Genomic DNA, 16,204 nt, shown 5'->3' with positions numbered 1-16,204 from the left:
CAGAAACATAAAATCATCTAGGTTAACAGGAATTAAACGAAGCAATGAATAAAAATATGCCCTGTAAAGAAATAATGGGAAAACAATTTAAATAGTTGTAAAATAAATACAGCAGTTTAGGGTAAAGCAATTACTGAGTCACGTTCATCAATATGGTTTTTGAAAAAGCCCAGTAAAGGAAAAGGAAAACGAAAAGGCATCTACAAATACTGTAGCCAAAATTATTTATTCATCACTGCAACAAGATGTAGTAGAATACTTACAACAGCAGTGTCAGTAATTGCTATTGTCCGACACATCGATTAAGGACAGATGCAGGGCAAAATTCCTAAAAAAAAAATCGCATTTTTTATTGCGTAATTTATTACATTGATTCTATAAGAATAACATTGGAAAGTTTCATAATAGAATTCTGGCTAGAAGTTGTTGTTGTTGTGGTCTTCAGTCCTGAGACTGGTTTGATGCAGCTCTCCATGCTACCCTATCCTGTGCAAGTTTCTTCATCTCCCAGTACCTACTGCAACGTACATCCTTCTGAATCTGCTTAGTGTATTCATCTCTTGGTCTCCCTCTACGATTTTTACCCTCCACACTGCCCTCCAATGCTAAATTTGTGATCTCTTGATGCCTCAGAACATGTCCTACCAACCGGTCCCTTCTTCTAGTCAAGTTGTGCCACAAACTCCTCTTCTCCCCAATCCTATTCAATACCTCCTCATTAGTCATGTGATCTACCCATCTAATCTTCAGCATCCTTCTGTAGCACCACATTTCGAAAGCTTCTATTCTCTTCTTGTCCAAACTATTTATCGTTCATGTTTCACTTCCATACGTGGCTACACTCCATACAAATACTTTCAGAAACGACTTCCTGACATGAAACTTCCTGGCAGATTAAAACTGTGTGCCCGACCGAGACTCGAACTCGGAACCTTTGCCTTTCGCGGGCAAGTGCTCTACCATCTGAGCTACCGAAGCACGACTCACGCCCGGTCCTCACAGCTGTACTTCTGCCAGTATCTCATCTCCTACCTTCCAAACTTTACAGAAGCTCTCCTGCGAACCTTGCAGAACTAGCACTCCTGAAAGAAAGGATACTGCGGAGACATGGCTTAGCCACAGCCTGGGGGATGTAAAGTTTGGAAGGTAGGAGATGAGATACTGGCAGAAGTACAGCTGTGAGGACCGGCCGTGAGTCGTGCTTCGGTAGCTCAGATGGTAGAGCACTTGCCCGCGAAAGGCAAAGGTCCCGAGTTCGAGTCTCGTTCGGGCACACAGTTTTAATCTGCCAGGAAGTTTCATATCAGCACACACTCCGCTGCAGAGTGAAAATCTCATTCTGGAAACATCCCCCAGGCTGTGGCTAAGCCATGTCTCCGCAGTATCCTTTCTTTCAGGAGTGCTAGTTCTGCAAGGTTCGCAGGAGAGCTTCTGTAAAGTTTGGAAGGTAGGAGATGAGATACTGGCAGAAGTAAAGCTGTGAGGACCGGGCGTGAGTCGTGCTTCGGTAGCTCAGATGGTAGAGCACTTGCCAGCGGAAGGCAAAGGTCCCGATTTCGAGTCTCGGTCGGGCATACAGTTTTAATCTGCCAGGAAGTTTCATATCAGCGCACACTCCGCTGCAGAGTGAAAATCTCATTCTGGACTTCCTGACACTTAAATCTATACTCGATGTTAACAAACTTCTCTTCTTCAGAAATGCTTTCCTTGCCATTGGCAGTCTACATTTTATATCTTCTCTACCTCGACCATCATCAGTTATTTTGCTCCCCAAATAGCAAAACTCCTTTACTGCTTTAAGTGTCTCATTTCCTAATCTACACTCCTGGAAATGGAAAAAAGAACACATTGACACCGGTGTGTCAGACCCACCATACTTGCTCCAGACACTGCGAGAGGGCTGTACAAGCAATGATCACACGCACGGCACAGCGGACACACCAGGAACCGCGGTGTTGGCCGTCGAATGGCGCTAGCTGCGCAGCATTTGTGCACCGCCGCAGTCAGTGTCAGCCAGTTTGCCGTGGCATACGGAGCTCCATCGCAGTCTTTAACACTGGTAGCATGCCGCGACAGCGTGGACGTGAACCGTATGTGCAGTTGACGGACTTTGAGCGAGGGCGTATAGTGGGCATGCGGGAGGCCGGGTGGACGTACCGCCGAATTGTTCAACACGTGGGGCGTGAGGTCTCCACAGTACATCGATGTTGTCGCCAGTGGTCGGCGGAAGGTGCACGTGCCCGTCGACCAGGGACGGGACCGCACCGACGCACGGATGCACGCCAAGACCGTAGGATCCTACGCAGTGCCGTAGGGGACCGCACCGCCACTTCCCAGCAAATTAGGGACACTGTTGCTCCTGGGGTATCGGCGAGGACCATTCGCAACCGTCTCCATGAAGCTGGGCTACGGTCCCGCACACCGTTAGGCCGTCTTCCGCTCACGCCCCAACATCGTGCAGCCCGCCTCCAGTGGTGTGGCGACAGGCGTGAATGGAGGGACGAATGGAGACGTGTCGTCTTCAGCGATGAGAGTCGCTTCTGCCTTGGTGCCAATGATGGTCGTATGCGTGTTTGGCGCCGTGCAGGTGAGCGCCACAATCAGGACTGCATACGACCGAGGCACACAGGGCCAACACCCGGCATCATGGTGTAGGGAGCGATCTCCTACACTGGCCGTACACCACTGGTGATAGTCGAGGGGACACTGAATAGTGCACGGTACATCCAAACCGTCATCGAACCCATCGTTCTACCATTCCTAGACCGGCAAGGGAACTTGCTGTTCCAACAGGACAATGCACGTCCGCATGTATCCCGTGCCACCCAACGTGCTCTAGAAGGTGTAAGTCAACTACCCTGGCCAGCAAGATCTCCGGATCTGTCCCCCATTGAGCATGTTTGGGACTGGATGAAGCGTCGTCTCACGCGGTCTGCACGTCCAGCACGAACGCTGGTCCAACTGAGGCGCCAGGGGGAAATGGCATGGCAAGCCGTTCCACAGGACTACATCCAGCATCTCTACGATCGTCTCCATGGGAGAATAGCAACCTGCATTGCCGCGAAAGGTGGATATACACTGTACTAGTGCCGACATTGTGCATGCTCTGTTGCCTGTGTCTATGTGCCTGTGGTTCTGTCAGTGTGATCATGTGATGTATCTGACCCCAGGAATGTGTCAATAAAGTTTCCCCTTCCTGGGACAATGAATTCACGGTGTTCTTATTTCAATTGCCAGGAGTGTATTTTTAAGATATGTATGTTTAAGTATAAGATTGCGTTTTCCATGCGTCCGTGCTTAAGCCTCTGGTCAATATCCTTGTTAAATTGGAGAGTTTCAGATTTCAAAGGTAGTCATAAGACCTTCTACTGTTGCATATTGCTCTGATTGACATCGGAACGGACGTCCGTGGCACCGCATCCATCGAAATCATCTTTTTCGAGAAATCAGGTTACATCCTACGCTTGTGACCGTAGCAAAAGAAATGCCATTGCGCGAAAACAATACGAGGTTGCGAGATTGTGTGAAGGTATCACATGTCTTTCTATTAATTTCTTTGCAACTTGTAGTATACAGCGAAAAGGACATTTACCAAACTTAGAGCTTTAAGCATTTACTGTATTGACTTAAAACAAGCCATAAACGTCTGAGTTATTATTTTTTTTCAGTCTGGTATAGAGAAAATTCTTTTTATAAAACATGTTGTTTTAAAAGAGAAATAGAAAGAAAAAAATCAATAAAGGGGTTAATCGGAGTGAAATCAAGAACATAGCTTCCTGTAGTAAAGGCAAACTGAAATCCAAAGAGATCATAAAATAGGTTTTTAATATACCTAAACATGTGAAATCAAGGAATTTAAAAAAGATACAATTAATAGAAAATGATGTTGTTAGTATTTTAAAAAGCTATCTAAATCAAATTGCTTACAATTAAATGGAGTTGACTTCGTGAGGGCTATACACCTGGTTTTGGTCTTCTGATGATTCTTGTTCTGCGAACGGAGTATTCACAGTTCTCCTCATACTATAAGACGAGAGGCATTATCACATTCAGGCTTGTTGTCATGTTATCGAAAGTGCACCGAACAGCTCAACTCGTCGAAGAAAGTTTGCGATTCCATGTCCTGCTCGTGACGTTGCCACCAAAGACGGAGCACAACCTCGTATTTTGGGAGAAACGGGGGATAAAATCTGTCGTGTTATTTTCGAAGGAATTATCGTGACATTTACCTAAAGCAGTTTAGGTAAACCACGGAAACTTAACTCTGCTCAGCCGGACCGGGATCTCAACCGTCGTCCTCCTACATGCAAGCCTATTGTCTTACCTACAGTTCAACCTCTCTCGGAGAGTCATCTTGTGAAGTTCTCCTTACAAGAGGAAGAATTCTAAGTCTCAACTGCTGTCTGACAATTATAGCGTATTCATGATAGATCTTTATCTATTTCATCACCAGTTAGTTTTAATGACTAGTGGTTTGGTCTATAAATCGTAAATTGTATGTTTCGTATAGAATGAAAGTCTGCTTCACTTATTATTATTTTGTCTACTGCTTTCGTTCCATTCTTCTACAGTGGTAATGCCGGCCGGAGTGGCCGAGCGGTTAAAGGCGCTACAGTCTGGAACCGCATGACCGCTACGGTCGCAGGTTCGAATCCTGCCTCGGGCATGGATGTATGTGATGTCCTTAGGTTTGTTAGGTTTAAGTAGTCCTAAGTTCTAGGGGACTGATGACCACAGCAGTTAAGTCCCATAGTGCTCAGAGCCATTTTATTGAATCTACAGTGGTAAACTTTTAATGTCCCAGAGTCTACTGCACTTAATCTCCTAGACAGTCTACTTTACACATTCCATCTTTCTCTGCCTTTATCTTGTTTCCTTCTTCCAGTAGTAAATTAACTATTTTTGGATGTATAATATTGTATATATTTCGTTAACCTCTCGCTTCTTCTGTTAGAGATTTACCATATACTTCTTTCCTAGATAATTCTATCAACTATAGAACAACTGCATCATGGATTAAGCTTTTACAAATTGAAGTACAAATAATTTCAGGAATGACAGATTAGCGCCCCTCGGTGAATAAGCTAATAATGATTTGAGATTTTATGGATAATTGTGTTGTTAATGCGTCAACTAAGAGAAGTAATTCCATTTGATCCCCTACCTATTTTGAATAAGAACCGGCTGATATCATGCTTCAGGTTTGACAGTAATAAGCCAAGAGAGCTTTTACTATTTCTACATGTGATTAGTGTGTATGTTTCCTGTTATCCCCTCTGATATTGCACCCATTACTGTTTTTTTCTTGAGCTGTACAGAGGCCCACAGAGGCAAGAAATGTCGCTTTCTTTTTCCCTTGATAAAATAAGAAAAGACATCTTGTCCATAAGGCGAGAATCATAGCGAAAATCAGAATAATACGTTATAATCTAACAGTATTCCTGCGAAATCTAAATACCTGAATAGCTAGAGGCAGGAATGCTGAAGAGGCATTAGGAGTATCGCCTGTTGGCTTCGCCAGGCGCAGCGCATGGTGCCACAAATAGGCGCGCCTGACTCTGACCTCCTTCCCGCTACTTACCAGCCGCGCTGAAAGACGTCCAGAATGTTTCGGCACGGAGACCTTGTAAGACGGACGAGAGTGAATGCCGCCTACTTACTAGCATCTGAAGTACTATTTAGAAGACGTTGGAGGTCTTTTCAAGAGATGTGAGGTGCGAATATGTACGAGGATATTTGCATATATTTTATTTTGATGTGAATAATATCTATGTTTGGTGGTACACTCTAAGAGTGACATGTGTCTATTCCAAACGTAAGAAGTTGCGGTAAGAAATAACGAAGTACATGAAGTACACCCAAATAAATGCAGTCATATTACGGCAGAGGCAGGTTCTATAGACTTTTGTACAACAAATTACAACTGACACATAGTGCTGTTGTGTTAGTGTCCAGTCGTTCATGAACATTACATTCTACTGGGCTATAAGAACTATCTCTGTAATCTTTTAGTCTATTATCCTCCAAGCTGCCTCGTGAAGTTTTAGGCTCTGTGAAAATAACTAACATTTTATGGCAAAAAGTTCCCGGATACGAATGACTGCTAATTCTCTCAGCTCTAGTCACAAATCTAATGGCGCTTAATATCTCCTGCAGACATGATACACTGAAAGCGAAATTTGCTTCCATTCTTTTTGAAACCGTAACTTTTGGTTAGCAGCACATCTGTGAAAAGCGGATAGTATAGACACTGGCGCGTTGTTCACTAATTTACCTTTCTACTAAGCTGCCATGGAAGTCTTCATCAATAGTTAAAAAGGCACTGTTTAGAGTTGACGGTCGCTGTCACTTAGATTCTTATAACGTTCAGAGTGATGGTTCAGCACTTTCTTAACTTTTCCGCTTCACAGTACTATATCTAACCACAGACTGGGCCGTATGTAACTCCGGTGAAGTCTTTCTGATGGAAATCCAGAAGATGTGAGCTCGTATAACCATTCGCAGCTTGAACTCATTGAAACTCATTAAAATCTCTACATCGACCCGTTGTGACATTTACTTGATCCTGAGTCGTCGTGCCAGAGCAATCCTTGCTTTTGGCTTTCAATTGGAGTCTTTTCATCGAAGTCAGCAGCTCGTGCTCTTGTGATTAGCGTTGCTGACTCTTGGTCATGGGACACCGAGCTCGATTCCCACCCGGGTCAACGATTTGCTCCGCTCGGGGCAGCGTGCGAGCGTTTGTTGTCCTCATCACCATCACCTCATCATCATCAAGACACAAGCAGCTGGAGTATTACCAAATAAAAATAACTTCACCAGGTGGCCGAATATCCCAGGTAGAACCTTCAAGTGAATAATACCATACGCCTTTTTTTTGCGTGATACGTAAGTAGTTCCCACCCGGGTCAACGATTTGCTCCGCTCGGGGCAGCGTGCGAGCGTTTGTTGTCCTCATCACCATCACCTCATCATCATCAAGACACAAGCAGCTGGAGTATTACCAAATAAAAATAACTTCACCAGGTGGCCGAATATCCCAGGTAGAACCTCTAAGTGAATAATACCATACGCCTTTTTTTTGCGTGACACGTAAGTAGTTCGTATACTAATAGTCCTTACCAAGCTTTCAGCCTCTCTCACCAACGTCCTATCCAAGAATTTGCTCTGCTGCTGAATGACCTAGTAGTTGAAATTGATTTAATCTCTGCACATTCTTTCTTTTCGTTTTTATGTAGTTTCATAGTTTATTAATCTGACATTAAAAAATTGAGCACACTAGACAACGGACTTAATACCCAAACTAACGGTGCTGTACATCACGATAAAAGATACCCGGAGACCCACAAGAATTTACAATAGAAGTTTGATTATATGTATGCATCTGTCTTACCATGTAGCACCTCTGTTACAGAATCCTATCTTGCAGTCATTCTAGCGACCAGTTCCTAAAAAAAGCGCTTTCTTTAAAGGAAATCGTAATAATGGGAGGTGACAACGTGGTTTTCTGGCTGGACACAGAGGTAGGGCTCTAAATTATCCCACAAATATCAGGAGGGTACAAATAAAAGTCAAAATCGGTACCACAAAGAGACTACTTACTTCTCATAGCAACGAAAAGGCTACTGTGCATAACGTTCCCGTCCAACGGAAGAGCACCAACAACACTGTCATATGATTTCATTCCTTCAGACATAGCACAGAATTTTGAGATTCAGATCAGCATTAATTTTCTTTACGTGACATTTACACTTCCTTCCATAATGATGGAATAACGATTTATTCATTCCATATTCCATATTAATATGCTGCAGAGACTGACGCAGTATCAATACAACCATTTCCTTTCCACCAGTGGGGCAATTTTCAAGTTCACAAAAGCAGCTACGAGAATAAACTTTAAATTGTTAATATATATATTTTTAAGAGATATGTGTAGCTTGGTTTGAGAAACATAAAATAAAGTTATCTGTCAAAAAGGCTTGGAGACAGCGGAAGGTTTGCGATAGATTATACAGTAGTAAGACACTGATATTGAGGCCATATTTTGAACTACAAAATACGTATATAAGCAGATGTGCACTCTGATCTTAATTTCATAGTTATAGAAATACAGAAAGGTATGAAATTAGGGAGACTGGAGTAGGGCGACTTGACACAATTAGAAGTTGTTGATGGTTTCAAAGGGACCATTAGTAGGAGTAGGAAAGGTCGTGTGAGTATAAAATGTCGATTTTTATTTTTTACGGAAAATTATAGTTTGCAGCTTTCTCTTTAATTTTATGTATATTTCTTTGATTTTGGATGACTGTAAATATTTTTAATTTATTTCGAAATAATTTACTGCACAAGTAATTTCTACAGGTTCCTTGTACACTTGCTCAGTTACGCCAAGATATGTTGGAAACTGTTTGGTCTAGAAGGCAGTGGCATAAGTTGATTTATAATAAATATCCTGATGCATATATTGACTAGATTGGTTTCTGTCACGTCACTTTCTGTTTGTAGTATAAAGCATGGTATCATCCACGTTTTGTACGGCGCATTACACCTTTCTTTGTACACATTTGGACTCGTTTCTCTCTTTGATAGGACTCCACCAAAAGAAATTTTTAAAAGAGAAGAAAATAAGAGTAATAGATTGTACAGAACGTGTGCTGTTGGAAGTTTACACCCAGTGAATGAGTTTAGGGCTAGCAACACTGGACCAAATCCTTATCCACCAGCTGCTTCCAGAAGAAACACTGTGAACAGTAATGACGTATACTGTAAGAACGGTGTCAATGATGTCAGTTTAAAATTAGGTTTCAGTGTACTAAAACAATGTTTGATCAAACTGCATACTGTAATTTGTGTGATGGAGAGACAATAATTTCTGGAAATTTCTTCTGAAGATACGGTGTAGTTCTTAGTCTGGAAGTCTCTTGTTCGAGTTAAGACTTACGAACATCTGAAAAATGTAAGACCAATAATCTTTTTGAGGCGAACGTCAGGTATTTCCATCGGCTGGCAAAATCTTGAGTGCCCTTATGAATAAGTCATGCCCACTACTAATGTTTCAAAATAAACAGATGGTTTAGGGGAAACAGTAAAAATACCTGAAAAAGAAACAATAGAATCTGCAAAAGTGAAAGTAATTGAAGAAAATGATAGTAGCAATGAAATTTCCTTAGCATTTGACGGATCATGACGTAAAACAGGCCATCAGTCTAAAAATTATTGTGCAGCTGTCATAAGAATTGATACTGGGCAGGTACTTTCCGTTGAAGTATTATCAAAACATTACCGTGGATGAACAAAAGTGATTACCAATAATGAAAGGAAACAATTCTATGAACACAACTGTCAGAAAAACATATGAGGGATCCAGTGGAGGAATGGAAAGTACCTCAGCTGTGAACATCTTCCGGCGCTCTAAGAACAATGTGGAGTTCGCTACATTAAATTCATCAGTGATGGTATTACAGTTCACTCCAGTTAATAAGTGAGGCGTTGAGATATAAAGAGGAGCATGTCATTCGACAGCAGTTGTGAAATATACCGGAAAAACTGTACAATCTTGAATAGTATTATTTCCAAGCCGTATATTTACTTCCACATTCTCATCAGAAAGAATGTAACCCTATACCAAAATCTGTAACAGAAAATGACTGATATATTCCCTTGTTAATTTAACGAAAAAAAGTGTATTTTCGAGCAAAATATTCTTCTTAACTATTTCAACACGTTCATACACATTCTTAATATTTGTATAAATTTTCATAATTGAACAATATATATCAAAATTCACAATATAATGGAAGCCAATATCCTTTTTAGTGCCCTGGTTTATGACGTGGAAGAGTTAATTCCACAGTTTTCAAAAAATATCCCGTTTATTTTGACAGACACACTTTTCATAAACTTGTCACTCTTGATCACTGTCCCAAACTTAATTAATGGCACATTTCTTTAGAATATTATCAAAATACCCACGAAATTGGAAAGGTATAACGTCAGTCATGCATGAAACATTCTGTAGTTTCTCAGGTTTCAGAGGAATGACATCCATGTATGCTCTCGGCACATTATGAATATGAGCGACTACACCAGTCTTAACCAGAGGAAAATCGTAAGTCACCGTTTCTCTGCAATTGGATGAAACAGACACGTATTTTGACTGAACAGTGTGCTCAAATATTTTGTATTGTGTAAAAGCTCACTTTTCTCCTGTCACAGTTACAGAAGTCTTAAAAACGAGCCTAGATGTCTGTGATAGTCAAAAAATGCATATCGTGTGGACAGATCAACATCCGGATTAGTAATATGAACTATTGATAGAGAGTATACACTGATGAGCCAAAACATTACGACCACTTGCTTAATAGCTTCCTTTTTCATCTTTGGAACAAATTACATCACTGATTCTACGTATCAGGGATCCGACAGTTTATTGGTAGGTTTGTGGGGGTATGTGGCATTAGATGCCAGCACACAGGTCATGTCCTTCGCGTAAATGACGGGCCGGAGATTTGCGTACGCCGTGATTGCGCCCGATAACGACCCAGACGGGTTCGACAGGATCTACATCAGGCGAATTTGGTCGCCGAGACATCAACGTCAGTTCACTATAATGCTTCTTAAACCACTGTAGCAAGGTTCTGGCACCGAGGCACGGACAGTTATACTGCTGAAAGATGACAACGCCGTCGGGGAAGACATTAAGCATAAAGGGATGCAGATGGTTCGCAGCTGTCAGCGTGTCATCAATTACTACCACAGGTCCTACGCAACCGCAGGAGAATGTCTCCCGTAGCATAACATCTCACCAGCCTGAGGCCGTGGCGCGTTTCGAGCTGTTGTTCACCTCGATGACGGTGTTGGTGAAGACGACCAGCCACCTAGTGTAGCAAAAATGTGATTCATCCGAGGAGCCGATATACTTTTATTGATCGACGGTCGAATCCAGATGGACCCGTGCCCATTGCAATCGTGACTAACGATGTCGCTGGGTCGACATGTGAACACGTAGGCGTGGTCTACTGTGGAGCTCCATGTTCAACAATGTACGATGAACCGTATCCTCCGAAACATCTGTGCGTGCACCAACACTTAGCTCTTTCGGCAGAGGTGCCACAGATCACCATCTATTCTACTTTACAGAGCAGACAAGCCTTCAAACCCCGCGTTCTGTGGAGAGTCGTGGACGTCCAACCATTTACCGCCTAGTGGTAGTTTACTGTCCTTCTACTCCTTTCCGTATATGTTCACGACAGTTGCGTGTGAACATTCTACCAGTTTCGCCGTTTTCGAGATTCTAGTTCACAGGCTCTTCATAATAATAACCTGCCCGTTGTCAGAGTCACCTAGCTCAAAGGATTTCCTCATCTGCATCACGTATCTTCACGAGGGTGATCCCCTGTCCGTGTCTGCTCCGCTTATATACCTTTTTCACCGCGCCCGTGCCCACGACATCACCAGGCGGCATCCAACGTCGCGGTGGACAAGAGGTCATAATGTTTTGGCTTGTCAGTGTACACTGTGTTCTGTATCCTTTTTCGTAATTTCAGGCTTGTAAAATCCCTATCACAAGCATCGTAGGAATATCAACGGGTTGGGAACATGGGGAAAGCGTTGGAAAATCTATGATTATGTACTAAAGTGCACCAAAATTGAACCATTGTGTGATTCTGTTCTGTCGCATATAGGAAACTGAAAAAAAAACATAGAAAGTTTTCACACGAGAGGCCACATGTTTCATTACGAGATCGATAACGGGGGGAAATTACTGCATTATTATCCTTCTTGACGGTTACTTCTCGTACACAGAGCTTTGTTATCAGAAAATCTATGAATACCAAATACCCATGGTTACCGTAATTAGAACATATCGGTTACCTGTCACTGTGGAACAGGTACGTTCTGGTCCAAATCGAATGTGATCATTTCGGATATTTACGCCTCTTCTCCTTGTACAAATTTTCCACATCTAATGTTATCATGAAACAGACGTGCCCGAAGGCTGTTGGGTTCCAACTCATTTTACGCTGCAGTCTTAATAGCATGGTTGCTCTCTCCTTGAAAACTTCATACATGAAAGAAATTTTAGTATAACGTTTTTACTCAATTTGCTTCTACTATTATATTGTGTACAGAGAATGCAAACAATGGACACTGTATGACTATATACCTACAGTCTGAACCCTTTTCCCTTTTAGGAACAATGTTTCCTTTCCAGTTGATATGCTCCAAACCCTTGACCTTCTTTTGTTCAATCACCTTTCTAATCCACAATTCAGGGCGCCATTTCTTTCTTCCTGCGTCTGGTGGTTCCATCACTAAGCCAATTTGAAATCTCGCGGCTGTTTACAGCACCCCACTACAGTGTACCATCACGCTTCGAGTTCTTTCGTGCAATATAGGGACTTGTCTCTGTGACACGTTTTCTTTCTTCAAGAAACGAAAAGTGTGATATCCGAAAAGCTGACTTTACTATTTGATCTCTACAATGCACCTCTGTATATTATTAACCAACTATCCTGGAACCCAGAATCTGGTACTAGTAGTTGCCTACCTAACGTCTTCCAAGTGCAAACAATATTTGACTTTCAATATTTCGTGTGGTTATTCACCGAATTGAAAAATTTAAAATGCTACCATAATCTGCTCATCAAGAGGTATAATCATATGTGAAAAGTTTAACACACCAAGACAAGTAACAGAGTTAGAAACTGTGCGTTTGTCTTGAGGCAACGTAAGTGACAGCGTTGAAATACCCCGAATTTGTTCATCAAGTACTTGTGCAAGAGAGCACTTAGCGACTCCCAACTGTCTTTACAAATAATTTCAAACCTTTACGAAACATTCATCGCTGACATTTCTCATAAATTGATGAAAGAGATGAAGTTTTTCGGTCACTACATTTTCGCTATTCATGCACTGAAATTTCAGAAACAGACGCGACGTTTTAAACTATTACTACTTTATTAACGAATCTATTCGCAATACAGTTTACATATGGAATCTACAGAGACCTATGTGGATAAGAATCAATGATTTATTTCATTGCAAAGGCTGTCAAACAAGCTATTAAGCAGTTGCTCATGATGTTTTGGCTCACCAGTGTATAGAAAACAAATTTTAAAATATTTAGGACATTTAGCGACCTGGTTTTCAGGTCTCTAAGATGCGACAATCGGGTAGGATTAATGTCAAATGTGAGACCCCGTTTTTGTAAAATTGGAAATAGCGTTGTTCATCCCTAACCGAAGTAAGTTAAAAACGTAACGATAACGGTTAAGAAGGGCACAGGGAGAGAGTGTCACTGAAATTATTCAGGATTTGGGGTAGATATCATTAAAACCCCCCCCCCCCATGAACCATGGACCTTGCCGTTGGTGGGGAGGCTTGCGTGCCTCAGCGATACAGATAGCCGTACCGTAGGTGCAACCACAATGGAGGGGTATCTGTTGAGAGGCCAGACAAACGTGTGGTTCCTGAAGAGGGGCAGCAGCCTTTTCAGTAGTTGCAAGGGCAACAGTCTGGATGATTGAATGATCTGGCCTTGTAACAATAACCAAAATGGCATTGCCGTGCCGGTACTGCGAACGGCTGAAAGCAAGGGGAAACTACAGCCGTAATTTTTCCCGAGGGCATGCAGCTTTACTGTATGATTACATGATGATGGCGTCCTCTTGGGTAAAATATTCCGGAGGTAAAATAGTCCCCCATTCGGATCTCCGGGCGGGGACTACTCAAGAGGATGTCGTTATCAGGAGAAAGAAAACTGGCGTTCTACGGATCGGAGCGTGGAATGTCAGATCCCTTAATCGGGCAGGTAGGTTAGAAAATTTAAAAAGGGAAATGGTTAGGTTGAAGTTAGATATAGTGGGAATTAGTGAAGTTCGGTGGCAGGAGGAACAAGACTTCTGGTCAGGTGACTACAGGATTATAAACACAAAATCAAATAGGGGTAATGCAGGAGTAGGTTTAATAATGAATAGGAAAATAGGAATGCGGGTAAGCTACTACAAACAGCATAGTGAACGCATTATTGTGGCCAAGATAGATACGAAGCCCACACCTACTACAGTAGTACAAGTTTATATGCCAACTAGCTCTGCAGATGACGAAGAAATTGAAGAAATGTATGATGAAATAAAAGAAATTATTCAGATTGTGAAGGGAGACGAAAATTTAATAGTCATGGGTGACTGGAATTCGAGTGTAGGAAAAGGGAGAGAAGGAAACATAGTAGGTGAATATGGATTGGGGCTAAGAAATGAAAGAGGAAGCCGTCTGGTAGAATTTTGCACAGAGCACAACATAATCATAACTAACACTTGGTTTAAGAATCATGAAAGAAGGTTGTATACATGGAAGAACCCTGGAGATACTAAAAGGTATCAGATAGATTATATAATGGTAAGACAGAGATTTAGGAACCAGGTTTTAAATTGTAAGATATTTCCAGGGGCAGATGTGGACTCTGACCACAATCTATTGGTTATGACCTGTAGATTAAAACTGAAGAAACTGCAAAAAGGTGGGAATTTAAGGAGATGGGACCTGGATAAACTAAAAGAACCAGAGGTTGTACGGAGATTCAGGGAGAGCATAAGGGAGCAATTGACAGGAATGGGGGAAGTAAATACAGTAGAAGAAGAATGGGTAGCTTTGAGGGATGAAGTAGTGAAGGCAGCAGAGGATCAAGTAGGTAAAAAGACGAGGGCTAGTAGAAATCCTTGGGTAACAGAAGAAATATTGAATTTAATTGATGAAAGGAGAAACTATAAAAATGCAGTAAGTGAAACAGGCAAAAAGGAATACAAACGTCTCAAAAATGAGATCGACAGGAAGTGCAAAATGGCTAAGCAGGGATGGCTAGAGGACAAATGTAAGGATGTAGAGGCCTATCTCACTAGGGGTAAGACAGATACCGCCTACAGGAAAATTAAAGAGACCTTTGGAGATAAGAGAACGACTTGTATGAATATCAAGAGCTCAGATGGAAACCCAGTTCTAAGCAAAGAAGGGAAAGCAGAAAGGTGGAAGGAGTATATAGAGGGTCTATACAAGAGCGATGTACTTGAGGACAATATTATAGAAATGGAAGAGGATGTAGATGAAGATGAAATGGGAGATATGATACTGCGTGAAGAGTTTGATAGAGCACTGAAAGACCTGAGTCGAAACAAAGCCCCCAGAGTAGACAATATTCCATTGGAACTACTGACGGCCGTGGGAGAGCCAGTCCTGACAAAACTCTACCATCTGGTGAGGAAGATGTATGAGACAGGCGAAATACCCTCAGACTTCAAGAAGAATACAATAATTCCAATCCCAAAGAAAGCAGGTGTTGACAGATGTGAAAATTACCGAACTATCAGCTTAATAAGTCACAGCTGCAAAATACTAACACGAATTCTTTACAGACGAATGGAAAAACTAGTAGAAGCCAACCTCGGGGAAGATCAGTTTGGATTCCGTAGAAACACTGGAACACGTGAGGCAATACTGACCTTACGACTTATCTTAGAAGAAAGATTAAGGGAAGGCAAACCTACGTTTCTAGCATTTGTAGACTTAGAGAAAGCTTTTGACAATGTTGACTGGAATACTCTCTTTCAAATTCTGAAGGTGGCAGGGGTAAAATACAGGGAGCGAAAGGCTATTTACAATTTGTACAGAAACCAGATGGCAGTTATAAGAGTCGAGGGACATGAAAGGGAAGCAGTGGTTGGGAAGGGAGTAAGACAGGGTTGTAGCCTCTCCCCGATGTTGTTCAATCTGTATATTAAGCAAGCAGTAAAGGAAACAAAAGAAAAATTCGGAGTAGGTATTAAAATTCATGGAGAAGAAATAAAAACTTTGAGGTTCGCCGATGACATTGTAATTCTGTCAGAGACAGCAAAGGACTTGGAAGAGCAGTTGAATGGAATGGACAGTGTCTTGAAAGGAGGATATAAGATGAACATCAACAAAAGCAAAACAAGGATAATGGAATGTAGTCTAATTAAGTCGGGTGATGCTGAGGGAATTAGATTAGGAAATGAGTCACTTAAATTAGGAAAGGAGTTTTGCTATTTGGGGAGCAAAATAACTGATGATGGTCGAAGTAGAGAGGATATAAAATGTAGGCTGGCAATGGCAAGGAAAGCGTTTCTGAAGAAGAGAAATTTGTTAACATCCAGTATTGATTTAAGTGTCAGGAAGTCATTTCTGAAAG

The sequence above is a fragment of the Schistocerca serialis genome, chromosome 3, assembly GCF_023864345.2.
Source record: "Schistocerca serialis cubense isolate TAMUIC-IGC-003099 chromosome 3, iqSchSeri2.2, whole genome shotgun sequence".
NCBI lineage: Eukaryota > Metazoa > Arthropoda > Insecta > Orthoptera > Acrididae > Schistocerca > Schistocerca serialis.
Note: the sequence above shows the minus strand (reverse complement) of the source record.